At 31.6% G+C, this 12,037-nt stretch overlaps 1 protein-coding gene across 1 annotated transcript in view; it reads left to right on the top strand.

The window, feature by feature from the left end:
* Positions 1-6,258: 6,258 nt before the first annotated feature.
* LOC108371940 (neuronal PAS domain-containing protein 2-like) overlaps positions 6,259-12,037 on the top strand; it is a gene marked incomplete at its 3' end in the record, with an annotated part of 26,776 nt that continues 20,997 nt past the window's right edge. The window contains exon 1 of the mRNA XM_017627560.1: positions 6,259-6,280. The remainder of the gene's footprint in view (positions 6,281-12,037) is intronic.

The raw sequence follows: 12,037 nt of genomic DNA, 5'->3' as shown, positions 1-12,037 counted from the left end.
GCACTGCCCGAAGAGCTTGAGATTCTACGTGGAACTTGAACGATTGATTTCTTTAGCAGCCAACGCTCAAACATACTTTTAGTACTGATATTCATAACAGTCACTAAATAATAATAATAAATACATACATACATATAGTTTATGTAAATACATTTATGCCTGTTATTTTATTTATGCAATTTGCATATTTACTGCATTCCTGACATGCAATACATATACATACATACATATGTACATATAGAGATGTAAAAAATGTTGACAAATAAATACATACATACATATGTATGTATATACATACATAAAGTTTTATATTTTTTAATAGTTAGATATATTTATTAGCATATATAGTAAATATAAAAGTAGGTACATACATATGTACATATAACGACGCGCATATCTTCTAATTTGGAGGGTTTTTTTTTAATGGTTACTATTGATGTATCAGCAATATGTTTCTAAAGGAAGTAAAAAAGAAAATAAGTGTCCAAAGAATGCAAAATGGAAATTTCCACTGATGATAGCAACTGAAAAATATTTCTTGCGTACTCTATGCATGTGCATAATGAGGAAATTTTCAATACTTCTCATGATCACGATTTTTTAAAAGTTATTGCAGCTGTATAGCCATTCTTTTATGGCGCCAAGTGGATTCAGCAACAGTTTTGAAGAAACAGCAACAAAAGCTGCAGAAACAGTTAGAAACAAGTAATTAAAAAAAAAATATTAAAACAAGGTTTTATTAGAAAAATCGACCACCACACCGCACCACCCAACGACTAAATTCCTTTGGAGTTATTTCTTTCCATTTAAGTAATATAAGGTTCTAAATATGAAACAAATCGGGATGTTTCAAAAATCTCGACTCCTGCGCCACCTATTGTATTAATTCATCTTTCATATTGCGTTGTCATCAGTTTCTAGTCAGGTTTGAAGTTTCCAGTCTCTAGCTCAGCGGGAAGTTGATTAAAAATTGATTGCAAAATTTGATTACGCACCGGTGAAACTTAATAAAAGCTGGTAATAATAAAAGCTTATACAAAAAAATCCTTCTAATCAAAATGTCAGCGGCAACCACAAACATGCAGTTACCATCTGAAAAACTATTTGAGCCACTGGCAACGAAACGACGCGATTTCTCATATTCCCTTTTGGTGTTGCTTGTTTCATTTACACACGGCGACTTTTTGGTATGCAATTATTGTTTTCGGCTGTGAACCGCTAACTCAATTTACATAGGCGAAAGAGAGCACAAAGCGTGTTACCCGACACAAAAAGTTTTGCTCCACACAAAAAGTCGTTTACTTGCCAGCTAGCAAAATATCCGTGAACGTATCCGAGAATATACAAAAACAAAAAAATCCGTATAAAAATCTAATATTTCTTCCGTTTTCCGATTACACTTTCAGCCGTTTTCCGCTTATGTTTTCCACTGTAATGAAATTTTTCTAATTAGATTTTCGTTAAATTAGCTTTTGTCCTGAACTTCACAAATGCTTTTTCATAGTTACTGAAAAACCAAACCAGGAAAAAATGCATTCATTGCAATTTTATTTAAAAAATGCTTTTAAAGACCTTCTGGGAGCTACTAAGTATTAGCATTCGCCTCTGCACACTCAGCTAGAGTTAGAACATGCATGTACATAAATGACAGCATGTTGATTTTTTTTTTTTAATATTCGTAAGGTTTTTCGAGCTAATTTTTTTTGTTATTTTTCCATAAAAATACCGTTCAAGCTTTAACCAAACCATATTCAAAGTTTAGCAAAACTTTATACAAAGTTTAGCAAAATTCAACAAATTTTAAACTTTTTAATTTGAATCTCTAGGATACTTTTGAGTATGCAGTTTTATGGCCCATACAAACTAGACTAAAATACGACAAATTGACAGATCTGGCGCGCAAATATTTGAGCGCTCCTCCCGCTAGCGTTCCAAGTGAGCAATTTATCAGTGCAGTGGGCCTTATATACGAGCCTCTAAGAAATCGCCTCATGGGAGAAAAGGCAGAAAAATATCTCTTTTTGAAATATAACACCGTGCGACAGTAAATTTTACACACGAAAAAATCAATATATTCACAAAACTGGGGGCCAAATATAGTAAAACTGCGTTTTTAGAATTGGCATTTCTAGAATTGATTAAATAATAAATAATTATTCAAAAGTTTATATAGAGGGCAAAAATGTTTTTGATTAAATTTTTTATTCTTTGAGTATATAAATAGAAATTTTTGGGATTAAGAAAGTATAAGTTTTCTGGTATCCTTTACAAAGATAAAATTTTTTTAAAAATCGGTTTGTAATTTTCTTGTTTGAAATATTTTTTTTTTATAAAAAAAGGAATTTTTTGCCTCAAGTGCTTTTTCTTAAATTTTTATATACGAAGTATTCACATATGCACACCAGAAGAAAGAGTATTTAATCGCCTTTACATCGATACGATCGGTTAGTAATTTTTTGTTATTTTTTTTTATAAACAAAACTTTTTAAAACTCAGTTCAAAATTGTTTGAAATATAAGATTTGTAATTTTTCGAAGACCCGACCTTTGTCCCCTTATATCACCTGTAATATAAGTTAGCAAAACCATTTAAATAAGAGCAAAAGCCGGTCTACGAATAAAAAATAATTTTTTACCAAAGATCCTATTTCGAACTTCGAAGGTCCATATCTCGATTTCGGAGGCTAACTTAGAAAAACGGAGAAATAACTTTTTTACCTATGACTCAATCTCTTAAAACAACGTGGTTTGGTCCAATACCCAGCGGAGTGCTGTACAGTGTAGTGATTCTAGTATCTTCATTTATGTATATTGTAACAGAGCCGCGGGTTCAGGCTAGTATCTTATAAAGAGAAGTGTAAAATATTTTTATCTAAATCTAATAAAGTTAGAAGGACGAAATTCGAGGATGTGGTAGTTTACATATTAGTCCTTGGCATATATTTTTTTCAAAAATAAATATTGGAAATTTCCAAGGATATTCAAGGATAAAGTTTAAGAATTACATTTTCAACATTTATTCGTCCTGATGCTACAAAAAATTAAATTTTTTTAAATTCTACAGAATTTTTCCTTTTAACTGATACCCATATTGTTACTCTACAATGCACCAAATCTTTTAAATAATTTTTTTTTATTCAATCATATCCTGGAAATTCCGAAGTCCTTTAAAAAAATCCTGACGTCAGAGAGAAAAATTAAAAACGCAGTTATACTATATTTGGCTCCTAGTTTTGTGAATATATTAGTTTTTTCGTGTGTTTTAAACATCTGTCTGTGTTTTTATTAAAAAAAAAAAATTAATTGGGATAAACAAAAAAAAATCTTAAAACTTGTCAACATGTGGTGCGTTTATAATTTTGACACGAGGTGTATACATATCGGGGGCTTATATTGAATACCCTCTATCTGCACTTCTTACAAAAATGGGGTTCTAATATAAAAATCCACCGAAGATATTAATGTCGACCTTGTACAACGCTTGACAGAAGAATTTACTTTTAAATTGCAAAGTCAAAATCAACATCAGCGCTGACTGATAGCTCCCAGATGGGTTCTAACATCACAAAGTAGATTTTGTGAAAAATGCAGATAGAGGGTATTGAATATATGTAAGCCCTCGATTTGTATTTGTATAACTACGGCTACCCACTAAGAACTGTAGCTCTTAAAGAATTTTTACTTGCAGTATAGATAAATGCACGTACTACATACAATACAAAAAAAAAAACCAAAACGTGTCAGTTTTTAAATTTATTCAGCAAAAATGTTCAGCTCGATGTTCTCTCTAAAAAAATATGCCCAAGTTTTTTGTTGCAAAAATTGTGTTCGGACCGTGTTACTTTATAACTTTGAGCTTCAAGAGAAACTGCAACATTTTGGCGAGGCGCTCCTACTTCTTTGAGTGTTTACCATTTAGCTTCCCTGAGGTGATTTCGAAGCCATGGACAATATCCACTTAATTGCTGATTATGCCAAAGCTATAATCACATCAAAGTGTTGTTTCGTATGTACATACTTGGGTTGAATTATACGGCATAATACGTCTCAAAACCATCCCATAACCCATCCGCCGGGGAGAACTTACTTTTTTTTTATTTATGTTTTATCGCTTTTGTCGAACAGAGAAAAAAAAATTGTTTACACCAAAATTGCTCACACTATCATTGATATATGTACATACATACACATACATAGTAGTAGCGCCTACATCATGCACTACAAATAAATATTGTATGTTCATAGATATATCATTATATTGCGCTCTTATTGATTAAGAGCGCCTAGCTAGACAAGCTGCTCGTGAAATGGAGTGGATTAATTTCCCTTGATTTAATGATTTATTTAAGAAGTATGTATGTATGTATGGTTATGGTTAGGTGGTTGTATGTACATATGTATGTATGTGTGTGTATACATATATAGCTGCATGGCTGGCGCTCCCAGCTGACCGCCAAAGAGCGTGGGATATTTTCCATTCGGCACCAGCCCTCTGCATCGGTATTCGTTAGCCAAGGGGGTGGTGGGTGGGGGAGCTTTTAGCTAGCCATTCGGCATACTTCGTTGTCTCACTTTTATGATACATTGCGGCTCGTTGGCCGACTGACTGATAACTTGTTCGCTTGGCCGACTTTTGCTCTATGAGCTGCTGTGTGTCTCAGTGTATCTTTGTCGTGTTTTGCGTTCGGTTTGAAATGTTTTCGCGGTTGTGGCGTTTGCGTTTTTACTTATATGTAGCGCGCAATTGAAAACTAGAAAAAAGCAATAGGCACTAAAAAAATTATAAATACACAAACATCTTTAGAAATAATACAAGAAAAGGTTCGAAATCAAATCAGGTTATATGTAGTGTTTGCCAATATTTGTATGTATATACATATCTATATATAATTTCATTGCTTAAAGCGGTGGAGCGCTGTTGGTGACGATGGCAATCGCGCAGAGTTCGCTATAATGTCGATGTAAAAATGAAAAATTTAACAATATATAATAAATTTAAAATCCGTGCTGTTATTGCTAATATGGCGTATTGTCATTGTTGGTGTAATTACATATATGTATCTATATAATAATGGATATAATTTGCATCAAGTGTCAATCAATTAGACGAATCCAAAAGTTCAAAAATTATCACCTTGCCTGAAAAAATGCTGAATTCTCTTCGTTTCCACAGAGCTTAAGCAACACCCCTCCGCCTCTCATTTCTCGCATGTTCTTGGCCGTGATGGTGGTTGTGGTGGTGCGGGGTTTGGGATACACTTTACTTCAAGGCCTTTACGCTCGTCCTCCATTAATCACTTCGCAGTTAAAACCACCTCCCCAAAGCCCAACGAACATAGCAAAGCAAATACGAGAAAAGTAGAATATTAAAAATAAAATCGAATAAAGCAAACAAAGTGATAAAGCGAAACCGAACGTGGATATGTGTGCGCGCGTGTGTGTGTGCACAACTGGATTGAAGTGTGTGCGCTTTTCGTATTGTACAAATATGAACATACATACATACATACATACATATGTATGTATGTATATCGCTCATTTAATAAAAGATCATCGCAACTCAAAACGCAGAATTTCTCAGGAGACGCGCTTAAAGTTTTCAATCCACTTTCAAAATGCAGGAAATATAAATGCATGTGGCAACTAGGCAAGATTTTAGCATGAAATTTCTAAATAATATGATATAATATATTTATTATGTATATGTAATTCTGCAAAGTTAGCTAAAAAATTGCATGTTTTGAGTTGTGACGGTCTTTTAGTAAAAGAGCAAAATGTAAACATGTTTTTCGTACGTGTGCTCGCTGGTGTATTGAAAAAGTCGTCGTTTGAAATCGTAAAAAAATACCATAGAAGAATATTCCGCACGTAAATACATTGAAGAGAATACTCTAAATTAAATCGAGTCGCAATCATTCCGACTTACGCCATTTCAATTGAGAAGGGAACCCTTTGTTGCTCATACGCCATGCTTGCCCGCGTAATTATATGCTTACGTAGTGTTTTGCATTTGTGGACATATGTATATACATACGTACATACATATTTAAGAATGTCAAAACATGAATGCAGCTCTGTGCTCCCGTATATATAAATACATTCATACAGTTATACACATATGTATGTACATACATACATATACATAAATATATCAGTGTGTGTAACTGTATATAGAATTAATATCTGCATCAGCGTTGCCACTGACGACAAAATACTTACCATCCACTTGAAAAAAAAAATTTGCCAAATCTGGAAAATATCTACCAATAACTTTTTTGACGGTAATCATTATGAGTAAACTAATTTAAATCAACATTTAATCACTATTTTATGATTTTTATTTTTTTCGCTTAAAAATAATTATTATTGTGTACTTTATTTTTCGCTCAACGGAAATAATTATTATTTGGTTTTTATTTTTTCGATCACAAGTAATGATTATTTTATGATTTTTATTATTTCGCTCAGAGATAGAAACTTTATTGAGTTTTATCTTTCCAGTTGAAAATACTGATTATTTTTAAAATTGAAAATTCCATACACATGCAATCTACTGAAATTTTGACATGCAAATTTTGGTACTTAATCCTTTTATTAGGGTGTCGCTACCTCTGAAAAGGATACGTTGGAAATCGCGCCGGTATAGTTTTTGAGTTGTTTGAATGATCATTATTCTTAAGTGGAAAAATAAAATTTGATGATAATTATTATCTTTGAGCGAAAAAATAAAAATCATAAAATAATCATTGTTTTTGATAGAAAAAATAAAAATCAAATAATAATACTTTCGTTTGAGCGAAAAAATAAAAATCATAAAATAATCATTGTTTTTGATAGAAAAAATAAAAATCAAATAATAATACTTTCGTTTGAGCGAAAAAATAAAAATTCAATAATTAATTATTATTAATTATTATTTTGCACATTTATAGATTAAACTTGAAACATGAAAATCATTGTAAGTTACAGTAGGACGCACGAACACAAATACGTGAGTATAGTTAAAATTGCTTTACTTACGATTATTTTCCGTCCCTGATAAAAATTATAGTTTCGTTATATTTTTTTTTTAGTTATTTCAATAAAAATTAAAAATTAATATGGAACTCTTTATTTATTCCTTCAACCAGAAGTGAAAATTATAAAACTTAAGGCAACAACGAAACTTCATCATTTGAAAAAGCTTCAACTGGAGTTATCATAGACAAATACAGTGACTCAAAAATGCTAGGAGATTTTTTTAATATTCACAATGTTTTTCAAGTCAATATTTTTTTGTTAGTTTCTGTATATGAACATTCAAGCTACATAGCCCTAGCTGAGAGGGATTTTTAAGTCCGGCGCCCGAGTTTACTCTCGACGGCTCTGACAGAGAATAAAACCCTAACAAACTCATTTTCTTCAAGCACTTGTTTTGCAAAAATTTGAATACAAGTTTTCGCGTATTCCAAGCTAAAATAAGTACATATAAACAAATAAAAGGAAAGTGGGTGGTTCGATCTTTTGGAATACGATGCCCCTTTAGTTGTTCTTGCTTGTTGCATCAAAATATAATATTTTAGGAGAAGTTGACTTAGCAACAATTCACTCTAAGCTAGCGATTATAACTACGCAACATTTAGAAAAATTCAAAAAATATTGGTCTAAATTTCGAATTATTTACTGTGAACTTTTAGAACATTTTTGGCGATGCAGTTTTATAGCCAATGGAGTTTAAGTATAACCAACAATGTACAGTTCAAAATGCCGTTGATTTAATTTTTTTTTTTAATTTTTAACGCCGGTCTTTTGTGTTTTTTTTTTTCATTAAACAGTTGCCACTTATAAAAACTTTCGTTGATTTTTTTTTAATTTTTTGCGAATAATCATAGTGTGCACTTACATATGTACCTGCCCATTTTTTCTTTTTAACCGACTTTGCAAAAAGGAGGAGGTTATCAATTCGTCGCAATATATATATTATTTTATGTATTTTACCGCATATCTTTGGACCACCTCAACCGATTTCGATAATTATTTTTCTATCAGAAAGGTGGCGCCATACAAATTTACTGGTTTCGATTCGATCATTGGATTATGAGGAAATTAACGGTACTACTAAGCGAAATGGGTTTTGAATGAAGCGTTCAAAAATTAATGCAATAAAGTAGATTACACTTTTGTAAAGAAATTTATAATATATGTACATACATAAACATTACGAAAAAATAAAACGGATTGAAAACTTTTATTTGTTTTTCAAACAAAATACTTTAACAAAAATCTACCTAAATGGAAAAAAATTTATATTTTTACCAACTAAAATTTTTTCGGCAAATTTTGGTGATAATTTACCAAAGTGGCAACGCTGGTCTGCTAGTATTTGGGAGAGCAAATTTATAAAAGTCCGAGCATTTTTAGAAAGCTCTCTGCTTTACATATACATACATACTTACTAAAAGTGTTTTTTTGTGTTACTTTTTTCGTTCACATCGTTCCTCTCTTTTTACACTTTTCTGTTTGAATGTTCGAGTATGTTTTGAGTTATGTTTTGATTACAACTACGACAAGTTTGGCTGTTTACAATCTGCCTACATCTGTATTATTGTATGTACCTACATATGTATGTATGTATTTATACTTATTTATGTGCTTACTTTTGTACCTTAAGCAAAATACAATAAATTTATATACATACATATGTGCATAAGTAGGTATAAGTATTATTGTGGGTCGCAAATTGTATTCCTTTTAAATCCTATTAACTATAATAGTGACGAGATGCTTTTATTAGGTCTCATTTATAAAATATTTTAAATGCAAAAGCTCCGAATGACACAGAGCACATTGGTCGAATAAGACGAACAAACTCAGGGTTTAGGAAACGGTTTTTTATTAGAGGATTAATCCGGTAACCGAAATCTTAATTGTATCAGCTCTTCAATATAGAGCTAGTGTGTTCTGTTGATTATGGCACCCCGGACTTACTGAATGATAGTTTGCATCTTTACAGCAAAATATTTAAACTTTAATATCTTCAATTAAAATTGATTTTTGAATCGTTATATCTCGGAAACGGTGGCTCTTAGGACCAAAAGTATTAAGACATTTGTTATAGATAATTATCTGATCTACAATTTTTGTCTAAACTAATTTTATGATAAACTTACCATTTTGCTGAAAATCGCGAAAACCCCGTTTTTGTGATTTTTGACCCCGAGTAACTTTTTTCCAGGTATCGGATCGATGAGGACTTTTTAGATTTCATTTCTGATGGTGTCTTGAACAATCGTACCAATTTTCAGCTGGTTAGGAATTTTTGTAACCTCGAATGTCTAAATTGACCGGACTAGTACGACATGTTCACTTTTTTTCTGGAGAATTGATGAAAGCAAGGTTTTCTGAATATCTGGATTGTATAAGGAAAAGTAATTTCTCGGTTTTCCCACATTGGCGATTTTAAGCATTTAAAATAATCGAAATTGATTAAAATGCAAATATTTTTGCATTCAAATGACCTTTCTGGGGGTCCGAAGAATCTGAATTTGCTATTTATTTTTAGCAAAAATGGCCGCTAGGGTGCGCTTTAATATTAAAAAATATGGAAGAGACTTGAAGAAAAAATACGCAAACAATCTTTCTCAAAAATGTTTCTTCATGTTTATATGCACCAAAGTGCACCGCAACATCATCAAATAACTTTTATTTTACCCCATAGAAATTCGGACCAGCCTAATAAACATACATACATACACACGTTATGTATGTTTTGCAAATTTTTAGCATGCTGCAAATTACAGCCGATAGTTTGAACAGCATTTTTTTTGGTTTACTGCCGAAGCGAATATTAATAATATGTATACTATATACATATGTATGTATATGTAAGTACATTTGTATATACATATATGCACATATATATGCGAAATAAATTTATTAACTTAGGCCAAGAAATTGTTTTCAAGTGTATGTATTTTATCTTGACTAGCTTCGGTCATCGAATGAGAATAATAAATAAAGCAAAGTCCGCAAGGGTGACGTTAACTGTATTTTTTTTTATGTACATAAAAAGGGCTATTGCAAAAACTGAATAACCACGGCAAAAAAGAAAAAAGAAACCCAAACAAACAATATAACTGTATATGGAAATGTATGTATGTATATATAAATAAAGTAAGCACTATAAATAGATCGTACTATTTACTGTGATGTTATGAATTTATATGCACATTTTTGTAAATATAAAAATAAATGAAATATTGTTGAGCTAAAGAAATGCCTATTCAAAGAGAATAAATAAAATTATGTAAGCAAAACTTAAATTGAAAAACATTTTCATAAAAAAAAAATCAAAACAAAACGTAAATGAGCGTAAATTTTTAAATTGTCATCGTAGGCGTGCGTGAGCGTTAACCAAATTCTTTATCGCGTTCATACTAAAAAAAAAAAAAATCGCGCTTCACACGTTTTACTAAGTGCTTGGCCGAACTTCTGCTCCAATTTGCGGTGTGCGCCTTAATAATTCCACGCAAATGGAGTGACGTACAGTTTTCAACCTCCTCTTTACGTATAATGTCTTTTTATTAGAAACTATTTCATGGCATAAAAAATGTTCGGAAGTTTGCTTGGCAAAAAAAAAATCAATAGGGGTATTCACCAACTGAGCAAGTGAGGGTTATGTAAAACAATATTTTCATATCAAATGAATATTTGGAATAAAAAATTGCGCAATTTTTTATTACTGCCGCGCTTTTTTTTATGTAAAACAGTATTAATATAAAGTGTAATAAAAAATCCACGACTTCTTTCATTGTTTTGATCATCTGGCAGCACCAACATCTGCGTTCATTTGCAACCCTTATATTATAAATTATTTATTGTTATTACTAATAAATTACTATTAAATTTGATTATAAAACTACAAAAAAATTATGAGCTAGATTTTTAGCCAGTATCCGGCCTGATAGTCGAATAACAGAAAAAAACGGCCGCATAAGCTCTGGCATACGGGCAACGTTATCTTTTACTTTGCGGATGTGATGTCCCATCTGCTCAATGAAAGCAAATACATAGCACGACCCTCTGAGATTGAGGGCAACATTAGTCCACATGTAAAATTATTAAAACTAGAGTACTCGGCGAACTTGATCTCGCCCAAAATTTTTTTTTGGTTGAAACATTTTGGTGCAACACTTTCACCAACTATTCACTTAAGAGCTTCCAGTGGTGACACCTTTATTTGCTCTGATTATGGAAGCTATGAAAATCACTTTTTTCCAAATTTTATTTTCGGAATTTTTTTTAACTTTCCTTGGACAGAGACAAACACAACAAAAAAGAGAGCTCACATAGGACAATCCCTTCTAGACCTAAGCTCGGTATTACGCTGGCAATTTTTGTTTTATACATATACATATGTACATACATATATAGAGGTTTAAACCTTTTAAATAGTTGGCAACCCTCTTTAAAATTATTACTTCTGGTTCAGAGTGTATTTAAATGCATTTAAATGCCTTTCATTCCTTGAATGCGTTGTAATATTTTAGTCGATATATATTTAAGTGCCAAAAATTTTAAACGCGTGGCAACCCTATTAACAAGTTTCTATTTTTACCTCAAGCAGTGGAGCTTTCCTTCAAAACGGTATTTCAATACTTCAATTTGATGAAGTATAATGGAAGTAATGGCGCTTTATTGACCGGATACAGTGCTTTCAGCTTTTTAAAATCCCCTTTTTTTTAAATAACTAAATTTGAACAACTTGGCTATTTTGGTGCATGTGCGTAAGCTTCTCACCTTCAAAATGAGATAGCATTCATTAAATTTGATTAAACATTAAAGGAGATATCGTTTGGTAACAAAAAAAAAATGCCTTTTAGAAATAAGTATATTGATTACACTGGACCACAAATTTCAACTTTTTCTCTTTACCAGAAACGCCGTTATGAAATTCTTATGTAAAATCACCCCCTGATTCCGAAAATCAAGGTTATTTTTAATTCTATGGTACCGTTTTTGAGATATTTGCAATTTACCGTTTTTGCAAAAAAAAAAAA

Source organism: Rhagoletis zephyria, unplaced genomic scaffold, assembly GCF_001687245.7.
Source record: "Rhagoletis zephyria isolate East Lansing unplaced genomic scaffold, Rhagoletis_zephyria_1.1 Rzeph_scaffold_05315, whole genome shotgun sequence".
Lineage (NCBI taxonomy): Eukaryota > Metazoa > Arthropoda > Insecta > Diptera > Tephritidae > Rhagoletis > Rhagoletis zephyria.
The sequence above is the reverse complement of the archived record's forward strand: the minus strand, read 5'-3'. Positions and strand labels throughout refer to the sequence as shown.